The sequence below is a fragment of the Protopterus annectens genome, chromosome 5.part0 (assembly GCF_019279795.1).
Source record: "Protopterus annectens isolate FY-2018-M chromosome 5.part0, PAN1.0, whole genome shotgun sequence".
In the NCBI taxonomy this organism is placed as follows: Eukaryota; Metazoa; Chordata; order Ceratodontiformes; family Protopteridae; genus Protopterus; species Protopterus annectens.
In genome coordinates, this window is record NC_056735.1 from 35607208 (window position 1) to 35627600 (window position 20393).

At 41.0% G+C, this 20393-nt stretch overlaps 1 protein-coding gene across 2 annotated transcripts in view; it reads right to left on the minus strand.

Moving 5' to 3' along the window:
- The window catches only part of CHD1L (chromodomain helicase DNA binding protein 1 like), a 1563352-nt gene that overhangs the window by 391025 nt on the left and 1151934 nt on the right, over positions 1-20393 (minus strand). The window lies entirely within an intron of this gene.

The following is a 20393-nucleotide window of genomic DNA, read 5'->3' on the forward strand; positions in this document are numbered from 1 at the left end:
GTTAGTTGTTTGTCAGGTGCCAGAATTCACCATATCACACACACACTCAAGTCTCTCAACAACAGGTACTGTTATGACTCTGTCATAGTCCATGTTGGCATGAATGACTTGAGATGTACTTGCCTGGACTATATGAAGAGAAACATGATTGAGCTTGCTAAATATGTGTCCCAAGCAGGTATGTCCTTATCCTTAAGCAGCATTCTACTGTCACCCAGAATGATGTCTCAATACAAACAGAAAATGACTGACTAACAACTAGCTTAGTTTCTGGTGTCATTCCAGGGGGATCCAGTACTCGACTGCCCGGGAAGATATGACCGACAGACCATGATGCTTTGCTACAGATGGCCTGATCTGTCTCACTTGTGCTTCAGGCTTTTGGCAATGGCCCTTGCCTCCCCCATAGTACCTTTTTTTAGGAAAATCATGAGGTCTATACTACCAACACAAAAATTTCAACAAAATGCAAATTAAAGGTCATGCTGCTAAATGCTAGGAGTCTAAACATGAAACTGCACTCATTGCAAGCACTCTTAATCTGGAAGATGTTGACATTTTGTGCAGTCACAGAAACCTAGTTCAAAGCTGCGGAGAGCAGCCCAGTCTTACCTGGTTTCTTATCCTATCATACATTCAGACCCCAAACTGTGGGCAGCAAAGCCAAAGAAGGAGGAGTTTCAATATATATTAAAGACAAACATACCTCCACATTGATCAAACAGTATGATGCACAGGAGACACTCCAGGTGCAGTTAATCGTTGACAAGACCCCTATTCAAATCATAGCTAGCTACAGGCCCCCAAATTTGACTCAAGATGCCCACTCCACCTATCTGGACCTCTTCGAATCTATCAAGATTTAACCCATTACCCTGATCCTGGGTGACTTTAACTACCCACCCATAGACTGGAAAAACTACTCATGCCAGAACATAAATGCCCAAAGATTCCTCAATTTTATCAATGCAAATGCTTTGGAACAGTTAGCTGGTAGCCCCACAAGAGGTGATAATTTCTTGGACTTGGTGTTAACCAACATGAGTAACCAATGCAGCACCCCCTACAGTATCATCCTCCCTGGTAAGATCCAACCATAAAGCTGTCACTTTCGAAGTCACCATCTGCCCTGACCCACCGACTAGCTATGGTTAAACAAAAAAAACTTCACCAAAGCTGATTACAACCTCCTGAGGGATGGTATAAACAGTTTCAGAGCCCCCTCACCCTCTGTAGGAACTGGCACCAATGTCCAAATCTACACTAAAGTACTATATGTACATTTATACAGCTGCATGAAATCAGGAATACCCGACAGGACAAAATCATCCTCCGCAAGGAAGAGTAAACCTGTCTGGTAGACATCTACAATAAATAAACTATATAACAAAAGAAAATATTGCTGTCCAGGACCAAGAAGGAGCAGTTACGCAATTGGAAGCAATCTCTCCTTAGCCTGAACAAGCAAATAAGAGCACTAGTGAAATCCTATAAAGCCAATTTTGAGTCCAAACTGGCCACATCTACTAGAAAAAATCATAAGGCCTTCTTCACATATGTCCGCAATCTCAAAAGAAGCACCCACATCTATTCAGAGCTGGTGGTCAAGGGCACTACATACACAAATGCTGCTGATATAGCCAACCTACCAGCTGACAGATTCAGTGAAAACTTAACCCCTCTGTCCTCCCATCAGTAAATCAGGACATCCCCAGTACCTGCACCCCACCCTTATCTCTAGGGAACAGGTCATCACTGCCCTCTCAAAGGCAAAATATACAGCCTCCATGGGACCCGATAACATCCCAGGCTGCATCCTACATGAACACAGGTATGAACTTGCAGCACCATTAGGCATCCTATTCAAGCAAAGCCTGAGTACCGTCTTTGTCCCAGCTGAGTGGAGGACAGCCACTGTCATCCCTTTATACAAAGGTGGAGTGATTTACTTCTGCTGCTTGTGACATTACAGTTGAAAGCTGAGCAACATTTGTATTTGCTTGTGGAGTTTTCCTGTTACAAAGGTGGAGTGAACACCAATCTGGGAAATTATAGACCCATCAGCCTAACTAGCCTGATCTGCAAGGCTATGGAACTGATTATCATGGACCTCATTAACAGGGACATTGGCAACCTCCAAACACTCGACCCCACATAGTTTGGCTTTGTCAAGGACAGGTCATGTCTGTTAAATCTGGTTGCCTTCTTTGAGACAGTCACCAAAGCTATGGACGAGGGGAAGATGGTGCACATCACCTAACGTGACCTGACCAAAGCCTTTGACAGTATTCCCCACTCCAGCATAATACATAAACTCTCTCAACTAGTCATCAATCCATATATTACCAGATGGGTATCAAACCAGGGATCGGTCTTGGGTGAGGGACCAAAACCAGTGGGCTATGGTTGACCAAGTTTGCAGATGACTGCAAGCTGGGCATGGTCATCAATTCCCCAAGTGACGTATTCCAAGGGGGTCTCACACAAACAAATGCCTGGTGCCAGAAACATGGCCTCAAGCTCAATGCCAAAAAATGCATCATCATCCCCTTTGGGGAGAGTGACATCCGCACATATTATCACATTAATAACAATCTCCTAAGTAAGCAATCAGTTATGAGGGATTTGGACACCACGGTCGATAGCAACCTGACTTTTAACCACCATGTTGCTTCTGTTGTATGGAAAGCTTTCTACATGGCCCATCTCATAAGTAAGGGTATCTCCTCCAGGGACAAGGAGGTCATAACATCCCTGTATTCTTCCCTTATAAGATCAGTTATTGAGTACAATGCCCCCTTCAGCATGTACCTCGCAAAACACATGCGGCAGCTGGAGAGACCACAGAGGTCCTCACCAGAAGAATCCAGGGCCTCTGACATCTACCCTACACAGATAGGCTGAAAGCCCTGTCCCTGTACTCAGTTTCATATGTACTCCTCAGAGATGACCTCTATCTGGCATACAAAGCAATCTCAGATGCCACCTTGATGGGACTGCTGCATATCCGCAAGTCAAGCTCCATTCGAGTAACCCACGCACAACCTCAACCTGGTCTGTGACATCAATAGGACTTCTTGGCAGGACAGATGCATCTCCCAGAGACTTCCCCATCTGTGAAGCAGACTCCCAATCCATGTCAAGCAGAGTAGCTCATTATCCCTTTTTAAGCACAACCTGAATAACTGGTTGGGAAACAGAAAATACATCCCTGGAATTCCACCCATGTCCCTGCTGGACAGGGGCTTTGGGTGCTGACTTGTCTAAACATGGGCTAAACTCTTGGCTAGGCATATAATGGCCTCAGGGCCAACAGCCGAGTAACTTCCTATGATTTACAAGAATGGAGGTGTCATTGGATCAGTTTATACTACAGTGCCATCTCAAAAAGGTAAAGTGCTTTTAAATATAAATGGATACATATATCATTTAGAGAAAAAGGTAGATGATGAAAAGCTTTGGTGCTACACTTAGAAAAATGCAGAAAAGTGCTAAGGCAGATGTGTAATGTCTAAGGCCAGCAAGGTGAATTGTTACTGAAGTCTGTATGTTGTCATCATGGCTCAGACCCTGACACACCTATGTACATTACTAGGAATGCAATACAAAGATGCAGTACAGTTATAGCAGATAAACCTGCTAAAAGTTACAAAAGTACAGGCAAGTCCAACAGACTGTGAGGCAAGTCACCTACTGAATAAAAAAGCTTTAAAACAAAAGTGCAAGGTGTTAGACAAAGAAAAGGCTCAACAGAGAAAGATATCCAAGATATTAGAAACTTAACACTTATAATAAACCACAGGGCTAGCAATAATAAAGTTATTGACATTGTCATCAGTATTATGGTGAAATCATTAGTCATTGTCAGCCACACTTCATGATGGCAGATGGAACATCTCCCACAGTGAAAAATGAATGCAAACATATACATGGTTTACATGGTTACAGATACAGTTCATGGTAGCATCGGATGTGGGCAAGATGAAAAGATTGTTCCACTAGTGTGCGGCATTTTGCCATCAAGATCTTAGTCATTCTATGACACTTTTTGGTGCATGCTGCCCAAAATATGTGATTTAAGTGACTGACCATTATCAACAGCAAGGACTTAATGCAACTTTGAGAAAGGATTTGTCTTAGGCATTAAGAAAAAACTGCCTAATATCACAGTGAAAGAATGCTTGTTTCATTTATGTTTATAGGTTCATAGATTAGTATTAGGTTAAGTGCCCTTGTGGACTACTTTAAGACTAGTCAGTTACCACATGTGAGAATCCCTGCACCTTGTGTTTGTAAGGTAAACACCTTAACCATTATGCCAACCTCCCATGACTTGTGTGGTGACAGGTGCAATTACTTCATTCAGCCACCCAATTTGAGAATAACTGCTCTTTTGCATTGCTGTTCCAGTCTTTGAGGGTCCTATGGAAGTAGAATATACATTTAATGATATAAAGGAAGAAATACTTGATTTTGCAAAGTTGATTTGGACATTTCTTAACAAAATTACATATGTGGCAGGCCAAAAAGATACGTTATAAGACAGGCATCATCCACCACTCTTTCTCCACTTTTTGAAATTTAATTTTTTCACCAGTGGAATACTTTAAAAGTAAAACAAAGTGTTTTGTTTATGTTGGGGTACCTGATGTCAAGCTGCTGTTGGTGGGGTTAGGCTATCAAAAATCCTTTGTGCATTGCGCGGGATAGAGGTTTGTCAGGGACAGGTAGAAATGCCATACAGTTCTCTACCTTAGGGACAATTAGGGTCAGCTGTTACACATGGGTTGCCCTAGTTAATCAGGCCACTGGTATAAGGAATCCTCCTTGAATGCACCCAAAATGCTGCTCTTTAGTCAAACGTGTGCTGAAAGGAAATGCAGTGCATGGGATGAAAAAAACCCTTCATGGTCGGTAGGATTACACGTCCTCATTCCAGTCAGGAACACCCTCAGCAATGGTACATGACAGGTTAGTGTAATGGGGGGGGTGTGAAAGGGCTCAAAACCCAGTACAGGGGGAAGGATTCTTGACAGGAAAGGAGGTGAAAAGCTCATAAAAAATTCAGCATCCCCCACAATTGCCTGGATCATGCCACTCCTGGATGAACACATGAGCTGAACAAGCTCTTATCTATTAGTGTAGGCAATAGGGAATGAGACGAGAAAAAGGGAATGATAGTAGGCAGGCATGGGAGAATTAGAGCGTAACTAAAAAAATGAGACCTGCAAAATATGATGGTGTCCATGAGAGCTGCATTAATATCATCAGGGAAAGAAAAGGTTCTCTATCAAGTGTGTTTTATGTTTTAGAGTTACAGGACCTGTTGACTCCATGCAGACATCTACAGCCATCAAAAGGCAAATGTTGCAATGCGCATGCAGCCACCTTTTCTGCAATGCATGGTGGTGTTGGTGCCTTGCCTTTACAAACTCTGATTGACAATGACTAACAATGTTATTCACCACTGTGATTATGACAACATCAACAAAGTTTGTTATTGCCATCAATGTGATTTATTACCATATTTCAATAAAATTTTCCAACTGCTATAATGTATAGCTCTGGTACTGAAATGTGCACTAGTTCAACAGATCTAACGGCTAAAATGGAGGATATAAAGACCTGTTTCCCCAGTATACATACCACACCATCACAGTTTTTCTCACAAAGAAAAGTGGAAATAGAAGTTATTTCCTTTGAAAGTGAAGGGAATACAAATCGCTGCTGTGTAATTATTTAGATTTTAAACAAACCTGCCACTCTGGGTGTGCCCAGCCCCCCAAAAGACAGACAAACATTATACAGAACATCCAGAGTAAGAAGACTGTAAAACTGTTTCACAACAAACGGAGGAAAGACAGAAGGATCCAAGGGCAGCCATGCTGAAACAGCTGCAAGATGAACCTTTGCAGAGGAAAATTAATTCAAACAAATATTTCAGCACCAGTGGTGCAAAATCCCTGATGGGCCCCTGGTTATTGGTTCGCACCAACTATAAAATCACTTCCATTTATCAATACAGGATTTTCTAGTACATGGATCTCTTGCCTCCTTTGGTACTTGCTACTCATCCTCGTGAAATAGGTGCCTAAAAGGTATTAAAACCAAATAATCCAGGCAGGCAGTTGAAGTTGGTTGATATCAGGGTGCATCAAATTTCCCTTGTTTTGTGTGAGTAGTAGTAGTCTGTAAGGAAGCTTGTGGTAATTGCCACTGGCCAATTCCATAAGAAGGGAGAACCAATGATGTCTTGACCAAAAGGGTGCACCGCAATGATTTCTGAGGCATCTCTTTGAAACTTCAGAATTATCCTGGAAGTCACTGGAAAGGATGGAAATGTATAAAGGAACATTTCCTTCCAAGGAATGAAAATGCATCTATTTTCTAGGCTTGCTTGCAGGAAGCCAGGAGTAAAACTTTAGTTTTCTGTTTAGAAAGGAGGTGAACAGATTTATTTGAGGTGTTTCCCACAAATGGATCAATTCCTGGAAGATACCGCTCATTCAGTTTTTATTTGTGAAGGTCTGTCCTAGTCCTGCTCAGCTTGTCTGCCATTATGTTCTGCTGTGGTGGAATGCAAGATGTTTTGAGGGTTAAGAAATGCTGAAAAACTAATCCCCAAGTCATGACTGCCAGCCTACATAGGGAGTACGATCTTGTACTTCCCTGCTTGTTCACATACCACATCACTGTGGTATTGTCTGTAATGACTTGAAGTGGTCTTGAGGACCAAAGATGATGGAGAGATTTTATGTCTTGGATCATGGCCAATATTTCCTTTAAACTGATGAGCTTTGATCTGTCTGAAGAATCCCACAAGTCTTGCACTTTTAATCCTCTGGAAACTGCTCCCCAAGCAAAATCACATACATCTCTGGTGGCACGTTGTTTTGGGGTCTGACACCTGGGTTCAGTCGGATTTGTTGTCTCCACATATGCAGTGCCCTTTGACATGATGCAAATGCTGGGAACATGCATTATTTATTTTTAATAAACCACCGCATCTTTCTCATATGTAACCTGGCTAGAGGTCTCATGAGAATCATCAAAGCCACGAACCCTAGAATCTTGAGAAATTGTCTTGCATTAGTCTGGCACTGACTGAAGAGGTTCAGGAAAAAATCCAGATAAAGATCCATCTTGTCTTGAGTCAAAAAGGCCTTTTGCAAAGAAAAATCTATAAGGAATCCCAGAAATGCATCTTGTGAGATTGAGACAAGGAGTATTTTGTGATAGTTGTCTGGAATACCAGACAGGTCAAAAGTGACATAACTCATGTTAATGTCTCTTGACATCGGGATAAAGACTGCAAAGATAAGTACATTGTCTTAATAAGAAAAAATGAACGTCATTCAATCTATAAGAAGCTATAACTGGGGTACAACATTTTGTGAATACCCTTAGAGCTGTAGATAAACCAAAGGGTAATGTATAGAACTGATAATGTGACAGAGAAAGTGAGGACCTCAGAAATTTCCTGAAACCTATGGAAATGTGGCAGCAAGCATCTTTTACATATAGAAGTACCAAGTAAATGACGTGACACGAGGGTTAACAGGTTCTTTAAGGTCAGCATTTTGAACTTAGCTACTTTCACGTACAGATTTAGAAATGAAAGCTATAGTGATGGTCTCCAACAGGTCTCTTTCTTTGGTACCAGAGGTACTCTGGAATAGAAGCCTTTGCCCATTTGAACTAATGAACTGGAGGGGAAAGTGTTCTGTTTGGTTCAGAGGATGAGAAGATACGCTCCTGAAAGGAGAGTTTTGTATACACTATCATATGCAACCCTCCTGCACCACTTTTAGCACCCAGGAGCATGACGCAACCTTTTTTTGCCAAAGAGGAATGTTAAGACCAAGTTCTTGGGACCAACTTAGATAAATATTTGCCATGGAGAGAGGGAAGAGGGCAAGGAATACTGATGTAGCCATTCTGTGCTATTATCTTGTCCCTTTTTCTGAAGTTACACATTTTTTTATTGTTTCCTTCACCCGTCTATGTTTTTGCATTTTGTCTGCCAGACAGACAGGCCTATAAGATATGTACTGGGGTACAAGAAATATCTTAGAAACTCCCGGAATTGATTTCCTTTTATGATATTGTTTGAGAACCTGGGTAGAAGAACAGCCAAACAATATCTCCTTATCTAAAGCTGAATCCAAGATTTCAGACTTCACTTTTATCAGCAAATGTTTGGTTATGTACCCAAGCATATCACCTCAATACTTGAGCAGTAGTAATGGCCTTGAACACAGTAGTAGCACAATCATGCACACACTTCAAATTATGTTTAGATACCAGAGAAAGAGTAGAAACAGTTTGGATCAAAAAAAAAGAGCTTTCTTCAGAAGGAAGAGTGAAGCCAACGTCCTCAGACTGTCCATCTGAGAAAGCATACATTCCCACACATATGCATGGTAATTCAAAATTCTGAAGGCTAAAGTGGAAGAAGTAATATTCTCTTACCTACGCTGCCCAAGACCTTACCCGCTTTACCACTAAGTGTAGGTTTGGTATTGAGAATCAGCCTGTTGCCAGCAAATGTTGTAAAATGTTGAAATGGTCACTAGATCACATCTATGGTGAAAGAAAATAAATTTATTAGCCTGAGATACCTTGTACAGCTTATCTGCTTTTTAGGGACTGAAAGCTGAGTATCAGGATGATTACAGGCAGCTTTTAACTCATCCTCCAGGGCTGGCAATACAGGAGGTGAAGGGAATGGGATGAGGTATAACCATTTGTAGTAAACCATAGTACAGTTCAGGCAAAAATGAATTTGTTCCCATAAAATACCTCATTCATTCTGGCAATGGGCTGATTAAAGGAAAATTCCTCCAAGGAGGAAAATAATTAAAATCTTCCTCAAAGTCAGAGAGCTGGGTTTGGAAATCTACAGGGGCTGAAGCCCTATCGATGTCTAAATCAGAATCATCAGCCCTATTTCCTCAGAAATAACTTTATAGGGAATGCCCTTCTGTATAGGCTTCTTTGTACCATGATTTACTGCATGTCTAGACAAGGTAAGGAATTCATCATCTTTTTGACAGCAATGACATCATCAGATGAACAAGGTTTAACTTTTTTATTAATAGGAGTTCCAGCAGAAGAAGACTAACTTGAAAAAGGGACATCTGCCTGGTTTAATAGTCTCTTATCCCTGTTACCCTGAGAATCTCCTGGAGTGTCTTCAAGACCTGGTGAAGATGTTTCTCCCATGCTTGTATCAGACACTGGAAAAGGCAAAGAGGATGCAGCTGACTCCTTGTTCATGCTGGCTGAAAAAACTACAACAGAGGAAACTGGAAAGGTAAATGAGTGGTCTGAAACTGGAAAGGTAAATCAGTGGTCTAAGGAACAACCAATGCCCACTGCAGGTTCACCCACTATCATCTGAGGCACCAACTGTGTCCGTAATAACAGCAAAGATTCCTTAGTATGCTATTTTTTTTATTTCTAGGTACTTCGGAAGAAGAGACAACTCGATAAGAAAAAGTATTCATGCTGTAACCGTTAAAGTGTTGCTGGAGCAAGTCTGCCAGAAGGTAAGTTGTCACCGAGTGTTCACAAACAACACACTTACACTCAACACTTTCCATAGCCCCTTTAGTTATAAAAACTAAAAGTAGAAGGCAGTTCCTCTGTCAGTACTGTTCACACACTTGCACACACACTGACAGAATCAAAATGGCAGGTAGGTCGTCACAAAAAATAAGCATTACACTGAAACTTAAAAAAAAACACCCATTCCTCCATAAACTTTTCTAGTCCACAAAATTCAAAGTTTACACATGCAGTACATAACTTATTGCAGAATTAGCCCCAAATACATAAATAAACACTAAGTAAAAATAGCGGTCCCTGAAAGAAAACTTCTAATATTCTAACAATCTTTTCTGAAGTTATTTGTTTTTCTATTTAATTGCTTCATAGAATCTCTCCCTCTCTCTGCAGTAAGTGGGGACTATTGTGTTTCACTTCATTGATATTCAGTGTTAAACTCTTAGCCTAGAGGGTTTTTCTGTATTTATAAGTGTTAGTCGCATATCTTTGAATTTATTACTGCTCAATATCTGAGTTATTTGGCTTCTGCTACATACCTATAATCAACTGCATTACTAGCTGAGTTAAGTACAACTTTGCAGTGTTAAAGCTTGTACTGCATTTTATTTTTCTGTCTATTTAATTGTTTCATCGAATATTGTGGTCTGTCTCTCTCTGTAGTAATTTATTTTTCCATTTGTTTCATAGAACACTGTGGTCTCTCTCTCTCTGCAGTTAGTTTCCTGCCCTCCTTCCCTGTTCTTGTTCTGGAATTAATCTTGATGGCTTTGGAATTGCCCGCCCCTCCTGTAAATTTGTTTTTGAAGACTCCTCCTGGGTCTACCACATTTGCTCATTTAAGCGAGTACAGTGAGATCGTATTTTGACTTCAGACACTCCTACCATTCCCATCTGTTCAGCTCTATCCCAGCTCTATTCCAGTCTAGTGTGCCTAGCTCATTCTACCCAATACAGAGACAACATTTGTGAAGGACAAGCCACTTAGGTCCTTAATTTTGAATTATCTTCTGTTTCTCCTTTCTCCCTTTCCACTTTACAAAAAAAAAATTCTAAACTTGTTTCCTGCCTTTCCTGTAACTAGTCTAGTCCATATACAGATTTGCTGTATCCAGGACTGTTTGTAAGCTACTGAGCCCCCCAAGCCTTTCTGTATTGGAGGGAAACCTTCTAGCTCATTAGTGGGAGTGGTAAGCACTAAGTAGCCTATCTACCACAAGAGTGGTTTCTGGCCCAGAAATTGTAGTTTATTGGCCATTTGGCAGTTTTTCCATCTCTTTCAACATACTGGTTTAAAAGCCCATGTTTGCGCTTGTTTCCCACCTTTCTTGTAACTAGTCTAGTCCAGCTACAGATTTACTGCATAGAGGACTGCTTGTAAACTTCTAAGCCCTCCAAGCCTTTCTATGTTGGAGGGAAACCTACTAGCTTATCAGTGGGAGTGGTAAGCACTAGGTAGCCTATCTACCACAAGAGTGGTTTCTGGCCCAGAAATTGTAATTTATTGGCTTTTGGGCAGTTTTTCCATCTCTTTCAACTTTCTGGTTTAAAAGCCCACGTTTGCGCTTGTTTCCCACCTTTCCTGTAACTAGTCTAGTCCAGATGCAGATTTGCTGTATCCAGGACTGTTTGTAAGCTTCTGAGCCCCCCCCCCCCAAGCCTTGCGTGTTTTGGAGGGAAGCATTCTAGCTTATCAGTCGGAGTGGTAAGCACTACATAGCTGATCTACCACAAGATCCAGGTACAGATTCTTAGTTTTAGCACTTAAATTTGCTTATTCGTGCTCATCACTTGTTCAGAACTTGTTGTTAGCACTAAATACGCTACAAATTACTACAGCACTCAACCTTCCTCTTTACCTAGAGGAACACAGTTTTTGTACTTACTTTCCTCACTTGCTTAGAGAAAAACAGCTCTTATACTCACGTTCCTCACTTGTTTAGAGGAAAGTAGTTTTTTATTCAGGCATGTCCAAGGATCAGCTCCCAGTCTTCTCTCCTATCTGATGAATCTCTGCATCTTGTGGCAATGTAGCAATTGCCTCATGTACACAGACAACCCTCTCCTCCTACCACCCAGCACCACAACCTGTGAGAGATGCACTAATCTAGCCAAACTGGAGGTAAAGTTCTCTCCAACCAAGACTGAACTTGACAGTCAAGAGGAGAAGGCAAACACTTGCACCACACCACACTCATCACATAGTCCCACTAAACCTACACCACCAAAATCCACACACAGAAACACGAAAACATTCACAGAGGCTCTCAATAATAATCTGCTCAAGCAACAGAGACCTCCAAATCAGAAACACAAGCAACCTCCACCCCTCAACACAACCCAAATGAGACAAAGCCCACAGACTCATTATGCCAATAAACCACAGACCAGAAGGCAAAACAATGTACCCAACACACTAGTCATAGGTGATCTATATTCAGGCACATTGATGTCCCACTCACCAGGCTAAACAAGGAAAAGGTTATTGTCAGCTGCCTGTCGGGTGCCAGGATCCACCATATAACCCACACACTCAGGTCACTCCACAACAAGTACAAATATGACTCTGTCATTGTCCATGTTGGTGTGAACGACTGAGACATACCTCCCTTGACTACACGAAAAGAGACATGGAAGAGCTCTCTGATCTTCTAGCCCAGGCAGGTATGATCCTAGCCCTGAGTAGCATCCTGTCATCGCCCAGAATGATACTGCAGTAAAAGGACAAAATGATTGACTTCAACAATTGGCTATGCTTCTGGTGTCATTCTAAGGGGATCCAGTATCTGTCTGCCTGGGATGACATGGTCGAGAGACCACGATGCTTTGCCAGAGATGGCCTGCACCTGTCGCCCCTGGGATTCTGGATACTGGCTAAGTCTTGCCGCCCCTATAGTGCCTTTTTTAGGCAAAGTTCAAATGACAAATTTACCACCGTAACAGGAACAGGCAAGCAAAAACTGAGGGTAATGCTACTCAATGCTAGAATTCTAAATCTCAAAATGCATTCACTCGAAGCGAAAATGGAGAGCACTGACATCTGTGCAGTGACTGAGACCTGGTTCAAAGCTCTAGAGAGCACCCCTGCATTATCAGGCTATAACTCATACCACACTTTCCACCCAACTAACCTGGACCAGAGCATCAAAGGTGGAGGTGTGCCCATATTCATTAAGGATATCCACACCTCCAGGTTAGTTGCGCAGCATAATGCATCTGAGGTTATCCAAGTGCAACTAACTCTGGGCAAAACTGAAATCCAAATTGTAGCTTGCTACAGATCCCCCAACATGCCCCAGGATTCTCACTCCTCTTTTCTTGACATACTGGAAAATATTAGGGTTCAACCAAACACCCTAATAATGGGCGATTTCAACTACCCCACCATTAACTGGGAAAACTACTCATGTACCAGCTCCTTCGCTTAACGTTTTCTGGAATTCATAAATTTCAATGCCCTGATTCAACTTATCCACACCTCCACCAGGGGCAGCAATATCCTAGACCTAGTCATTACCAACACGAGTGATCGGTTTTCCACACCTGAAGTCAACTCCTCATTGGTCAGATCAGACCTTAAGCTAATCACCTTGGATATATGCATCCTACCCCCACCCACCATTAAGGAAATCAGAGTAAAAAAAATTCTCCAAAGCCAACTTCATGCTTCTTAAGACAGAAGTGGTGAACTTCATGACACCCATGCAGATGGACAATACAGTTATGACTGCTGAATCCTAAACAAATGCACTCTATAAGCACTTACACGAGTGCATGGCTTGTGCTATCCCAAACAGAACCAAGACATTATCCTCCAAAAAAAGGAAACCAGTCTGGTGGCCCCCTGCTATAAACATACTCTACAACAGAAGGAAGAAATTGTTGCAAAAGAGAGTAAAATCCCATAAGTGGAGGAGCTCCCTGGTCAGCCCCAGTAAGAAGCTGAGATCTGTTTATAAGATCCTCCAAAGCTAGCCACGAAAACAAAATTGCCACTGATTCTAAGGGCAACCATAAAGCATTATATAGCTACGTCAAGAATCTCAATGGCAACACCCAGATCTGCTCTGAGTTACAGCACAATGGCATGAAAATTACAGAACCAATTGATATTGCCAACATCCTGGCAGATAGGTTCAGTGCTAACTTTACTCCCCCTCACCCTCTAAAGGGCCCATATCTATACAAGAAAAATGCAAAGTCCTTGTAATCACATCTATGCAGGTAAAAGCTGCACACTCTAAAACCAAAAACACAGCATCCATGGGAATGGACAACATCCCAGGTTACGTTTTACACAAACTTCAGAATGAATTGGCTCCCCACCTAGGCACCATGTTCATAGTCTCACATCAGGCTTTGTGCCTACTGAATGGTGCACAGCAAGAGTTGTCCCACTCCACAAAGGGGGAGCCACCACTGATCCTGGGATCTATCGCCCTATTAGCCTGATGAGCCTGGTCTGCAAGGCCATGGAACGTATCATCATGGAACTCGTAAACAAAGACATTGGTAACCTCCAAACTCTGGACCTCACTCAGTTCAGGTTTGTGAAAGGCAGTTCATGCCTTCTGAACCTGATTGACTTCTTTGAGGCAGTCAACAAAGCCGTAGACGAGGGTAAGGTGGTTCATACAGCCTGTCTTGACCTCGCCAAGGCTTTCGACACCATCACCCATTCTGGAATTATAGCTAAACTCACTAAACTAGGTATAAATCCCTACGTCACAAGATGGGTTGCCAACTGGCTTACTGACAGAACCCACACTGTAAAAGGTGCAGACTCCAAATCTGACTTCAAACCAGTGACAAGTGGAATACCACAGGGTTCAGTCCTGGGACCTCTCCTGTTTGGTATGTACTTCTCTGAAGTACAGGCCAAACCAGAAGGTCTCTGGCTAATGAAGTTCGCAGATGAATGCAAACTAGGAGCCATAGTCGAGTCCCCAAATGATGTGGATATCCTACACAAGGGCCTCACTGAGACAGATGCCTGTTGTCAGAGGTATGGCCTCAAGCTCATTGCCAAAAAGTGCATTGTCATCCCCTTTGGTAAAAACTCTGTACCCATGAATTACCACATTAACGGCAGACTACTTAACGCCGAATGTGTGATAAGAGACCTTGGGACCCAGGTGGACAGTAGTCTCTCCCTTTGATAATCACATTGCCACAGTAGTCAGGAAATCCTTCTATGTGGCACACCACATCACAAAAGGGTACTCATCTGGAAAAAAGAGGTCATTGTTCCCCTCTACTCGGCACTCATTAAACCCATTAATGAGTACAACGCCCTTTTTGGAATGTATCTCACAAGACATCTGCAGCAGCTGGAAAGGCCACAGAAGTATCTCACAAAGAGGATTACTGGCCTCAAACAGATGCCCTACACTGACCGTCTCAAAAAACTCCAGCTTTACTCTGTAGCATATCGTCTACTCTGAGGAGATCTCTGCCTAACATATAAAGCTATGTTAAACCCAGAGCTGTTGGATATGCCACACCTAAAGAAATCCCAAACCCTCCAAGCTACACACTCTAGGGACCTAAACCTTGTCACCACAATAAACAGGACATGCTGGAGGGAAAGATTCCTGTCCCAGAGACTTCCTATACTCTGGAACAAGCTACCCATCTACGTCAAGCAAAGTTCCTCATTAGCACTCTTCAAGAAAAATCTTGATGTGTGGATGGGAAATGGGAAATACACCAAGGGGATCACTTCTGTGGCTCTGCTTGACAGGGGCACAGGAAATTAACTTTCTTGGGTGGCATAAGCCAGGGAACCTTGTTGGCCAGGCTTACTTAGGCCCTTGGGCCGATAGCCTAGTACCTATCTATGAACCTATAATATTGTGAAAAATACATCTTTTAGTAAAAAAAAAATATATATATATATATATATATATATATAATTTTCTTAAAAGGGTAATAATAAGTGGAGGGGTTCTCTAATGAGGACTTATCTGCTAGAATCAATGCTCTATTTACTTGTCTTTGTTTACCAGAAAAGTCCAACTGGGTAATACCCATTTTCAGCAAAGGCTTGGGAGAAAGGTTTCATTTGCTTACATTGTATTATACTGAGTTCCAGTTAAACACAGAGTAATTACATTCCTTTTTACATTTATACACAAACTGTAGTTACATTTATACATTCTAAGATTTTACACAGGTGGAAGTTACTAAAGAGAAAGCCCACGTGCAACTTACTGGGCTGTACAGGGAGAAGTTACATAAAAAATTACTTTGTCATTTCTCTAAGCCAACTACTGCTCCTGTGGAGACAGAGATGATTCTTCTCAAGACAGCAATAAAGTGCTGAAGAAAGCGTCACTCTGACAGCTGATTTTCCTCCTTGTGATTGGCCAATCAACAGTCAGAGTAAAGGGGGGGGGGTCAGAGCTTCTTGAAACTGCTTGGCTGGTGTTGCCCCGGCAGAAAACAATCCATATATCCTATGGGCGACTGCCACAGTGGGCCTGATGAACTTATATCATTTTTAGAAACGTATAATGACATTTTTAAGAAAGGAGAACATCTGAACTTCAGCCGCTGAAGAACTCCCTCAGAAATTTTAGTCTCATGAAAGGAAGCATTTTTCAGGGGTGAAAACTGAAGAAAGTGACTGCTGGTCATCTCTCTGTGAGACTCTGACCATGCCATGCACTTCTCCAAAGACTGAAAGGGAGATGAGATACAAATCTCTTTCTTTGAGGAGAAAAAAAAAAAAAAAAAAAAAAACAGAAGCATTTTTAATAACTAACTTAAGTGAGGAACCTCACTGGCGAACCTACTCCAGTCAGCAGCATGGATATGTTGAGTGGACTTATATTTATGTTGATTCTTTCATTATTTGAAAACATTCTTCACCAAGTTTTTAAAATTCTATCACAGGTACATGGACCAATATTGATTCCTGTACCATCAAAAGCCTAACCAGTTAAGGTAAAATGGAGTGCACACTCGCCACACTATAATCTTTTTCTGCTTTAATAATGGCTCTCTAAATAGAGAAACAGATTTCTTGTCTACAGTACAAGCAGCCCTTACTGTTATTTTCTTCAACTGTAGAAGGCTTTTCTGTAACCGCAGCCTTTTCTCACTAGTTTTGATGCTGGCGATTCTTGCATTGTGAATGGGATGTTTCTGGAACAACCAAAGGGAGTTTCACAATTAATACCATCAGTAGGAGGAGGCTTTTTGTTAATTTTTGTTGTCAGTTTTTTCTTTTATATTAAAAAGGTGCTGCTTTAGGATTTAACTTAAAAATAAGTCACACAAGGATATGAGTGCAAGCAGAAAATAAATGTTAGAACTGACATTTTGACTTATGGTGGTCTTCAAGAAATTCTAAGATTTTTTTTTCATTTGTATCATGTTCCTGCATCCTAAGTTGTTTTGCTTTTCCCCACTGTTCATTATTTTGGTCTAAAGTTTTTAATGAACATTTATTTTTTCCAAGATTTTTAAATAGGTGTGCTTCCTCATAATGGCAGACTGGCTGTGTTCCTAGTTAAAAAATAATAAAGTGTATAAAAATAATTCAGTTTGTCTACCAAAGGTACCACTGTTAGATACAGTGAGGGATGTTGTTGCACATTAAAAAAATGCATCAGATCTAAACTAATGATTCTTTCAAATATGAAAAGGCAGTTTTAAGCGCTTATTGACTGAAAGGTAGTCTAAAAAGATAATACAAATTATTTGAAATAAACAATTCAAACATACAGTTTTGAAACAACCTGGATTCAGGAAGACTCAATAAAGGAAACATCAGCAAGTAACAATGTCACAAAATTAAATTACTGAAAGCTACTTTTGGAATATCTCCAAAGTATGTTTAGCCCCCAGACACACAAAAGATATATATATATATATATATATATATATATATATATATATATATATATATATATATATGAACTCCATGGTCACGCAACATTGCTGAAACTGTCTTTGTATACCTAACAATTTCCCAGAATTCAAGATGGTCAGGAGTAGCATACGCTTTTGACAATAGGAGGTACTGCCAAGCTATGCCAGGAGAAGTGGGGCAATAGATGTGTAACGTATGCCAGCACAGCTAGCTGGAATTTCATAAATAATTATATGACATTTGAATATCAAACTGATTTGCAAAGATGCTCATGTGAAAATGTACATGTAAAGTTGCTTGTGTTAAAATATCAACAGTGTGCTGCTGGAAAGAAAAGACATGTCCATGTATTACTGTAACTGAATTAAATGTATATGTTTAACAGAGGATACTGGAAGAGAAGAGGCTAATCACAATATAGCTGCAGCAAACTTTGAAAAAATAGTTGAAATTAAATTAGGCTATAAAGATTGTATCTTACAGTTCTGATTGCAGCCAGGACAAAATGTATGTAAGAAGCCCGGCTTAGTAGCTCTGTAGGAGGGGTAGAGATTTTGAAATGGTTTTATGATTTCCAGGAGCTGCGACAGATCTTAAAGCTATATCTGTGTGCATGGTAACACATAGGTGCTAAAATCCTGGCAGTTTCTAGTGTTGGTGATAGGGTGGGAAACAGAGTCAGATGACCAGATGTGATGTCATTCTGTAAGCTATCCCAGAAATAAAATTTAGATAGTAGATTGGGAAGTCTCTCAGTCAAACTGAGCAGTCTGTTTCTTGGAACCTGACAAAGAAAGAAGACCACTCAACCTACTTCATCTTGCCTTGCTCTAATAAGTGGACCAGGGAATAGTATTTTTTAGATTAGTCAGGAAAATATAGTGAGATTAATTAATTATTGTTTTTCTGTAACTGTGTGAACCTGTCCACCTGTGTTATTTTAGTATTTCCTGTGCTTGAAACTCTGTTTACTATAAACAGATATGTATTTATTTATATCAGGAAAGTCCAACTTGGAACAAAGTCAATTTTCAGTGGAAGCCCACGGAGAAACGCTCCAGACACATCTGCATTAGTATTTTCATGTTCTTTTATTATTTATTATTAAATACATTTAAACTTCTTATTGCAGCTGGTCCTTTTAGAAAATATTTAAGCTTTTAGAGTACTTATATTTATTTGGTCATAACTCTGGCCACTCCTTAAAGTCTTGCTGTTTGGTCAACATTACCATTTATATTAATTTCACTCGGTATAAATAGATACCCTTTTAAGACCCTTATAGTAACTGACTGGTGGCAGTGAATCTACCATACAGTCTGGGCTACGCTGGTAGAGCGGATAATCTGTGCCAGCTTTCCCAGGTGTGTGTGTGTGTGTGTGTGTGTGTGTGTGTGTGTGTGTGTGTGTGTGAGAGAGAGAGAGAGAGAGAAAATTAAATCTCAAAGACTGCATGTGTCAGCTACTTAGGGCAAGGTACGAAGCACTAGTTTCAGAGAGTGCTGGAGGACTTGGCTTGGACATTCAGCTGAAGACCTAACCCTACAACAGTGTCAGTGGGGAGTCTTACTGGGGACTTGGAGGAAGACAGATAGAGAAACCTAGATCCCAGACTGAGTGTGTTCCCTGTGTGCTCTTAAGGAAAATTGTGCTTCATGCAGAGAGGTCTGAAACTGGAAATACTGAGCGTATCCATTTCTGTTCTAAGTGAGTGGCCCTCTCTAGCATCAATGGTGAGGATTCAGACTCTTTGATTACTGGCCCAAAGTGGTGATGTCCCACACTACATTGCTGTGTGTCACACAGCTTTTGTGGTGCATCAGTGAGAAGCAGACAATACAACATTGCAGAGGTGCACATGACTGGTGTTACATCCATGAGGATAACAACTGGTGCTGTCAGCACAACTGCAAGAGTTCTACTCAAAGAAAGTTCCATTATTACTACTAATATATTTTTTAAGAAATCTTGAAATAATTGGAGGAATATCTGCCTGAAGATTGACAGAAGACAGATGTAATTCCCTTCACAAAATGGGGAGCAAGACAGCAGTTGGAAACCACCTGTCAGTGTGACCTCAGCTAAGATGAAAGTCAAGCAACAACTCCTGAAGAAAAGGCCATCTGGAAAGTAGTGAGAAGCAGGACCCAAGAATGCATGGACTCACACAATGAGGTTATTCTACAGTAAACTAATAACAATATTTGGGCTACTATACAGAATATACAGTGAATACACTTTATTCACATGATAATAAACAATAGTACATGGTCTACAGAAGAAAACATGACATGAATTAAAAATGTAATAGAGAATAATGAAAGAAACTTTAGAGAGTTCTTCAGGTAGTTTAAAGTTAAAATGAATGCTATCTTTGAAAGAAAGAAGTACATGAACAAGAGGACATAGGCTAAAGATTCAAGGGTAGTGGAGGTAACAGAATCCAACACAATTACAGGATTCACAAGATATAGACCCTGTTCCATGGCACACAGGGAAAGAGCCTTGACTATCATCCATAATCCAGTGATTACATACTGGCTCCAGCACAGGATAAACTTGGTGGGGAAGGGACAGATGTGAAGGGGTAGACAGAGTCTGTTCTCCTTTCTCAGGAAAAAGAGGGGGCATACGTGCAACCATGATCATCCCTGGTGTAAAGAAGGGAGGACTTCCCAAAGTGCTTTACAGTAGGATGAAGGATTGCGTGCTGAAAACATCCTCATGGAAATGGGAGGTGGCTATCCACAGTCAACTCAATATACAACCCCCTGTCGCTAGCCTTACTTGCATGTGAAAAGGATTGCAGGTAAAAGTGTACACAGACACACACAGACACACACACAAACACAGACACACACACACACAAAATTATCATTATCAACCCCTTTTTCCCACTTTCTACATGGGTCAGGGTGTTGCATCAACTGTCACCATCTTAGTCGAT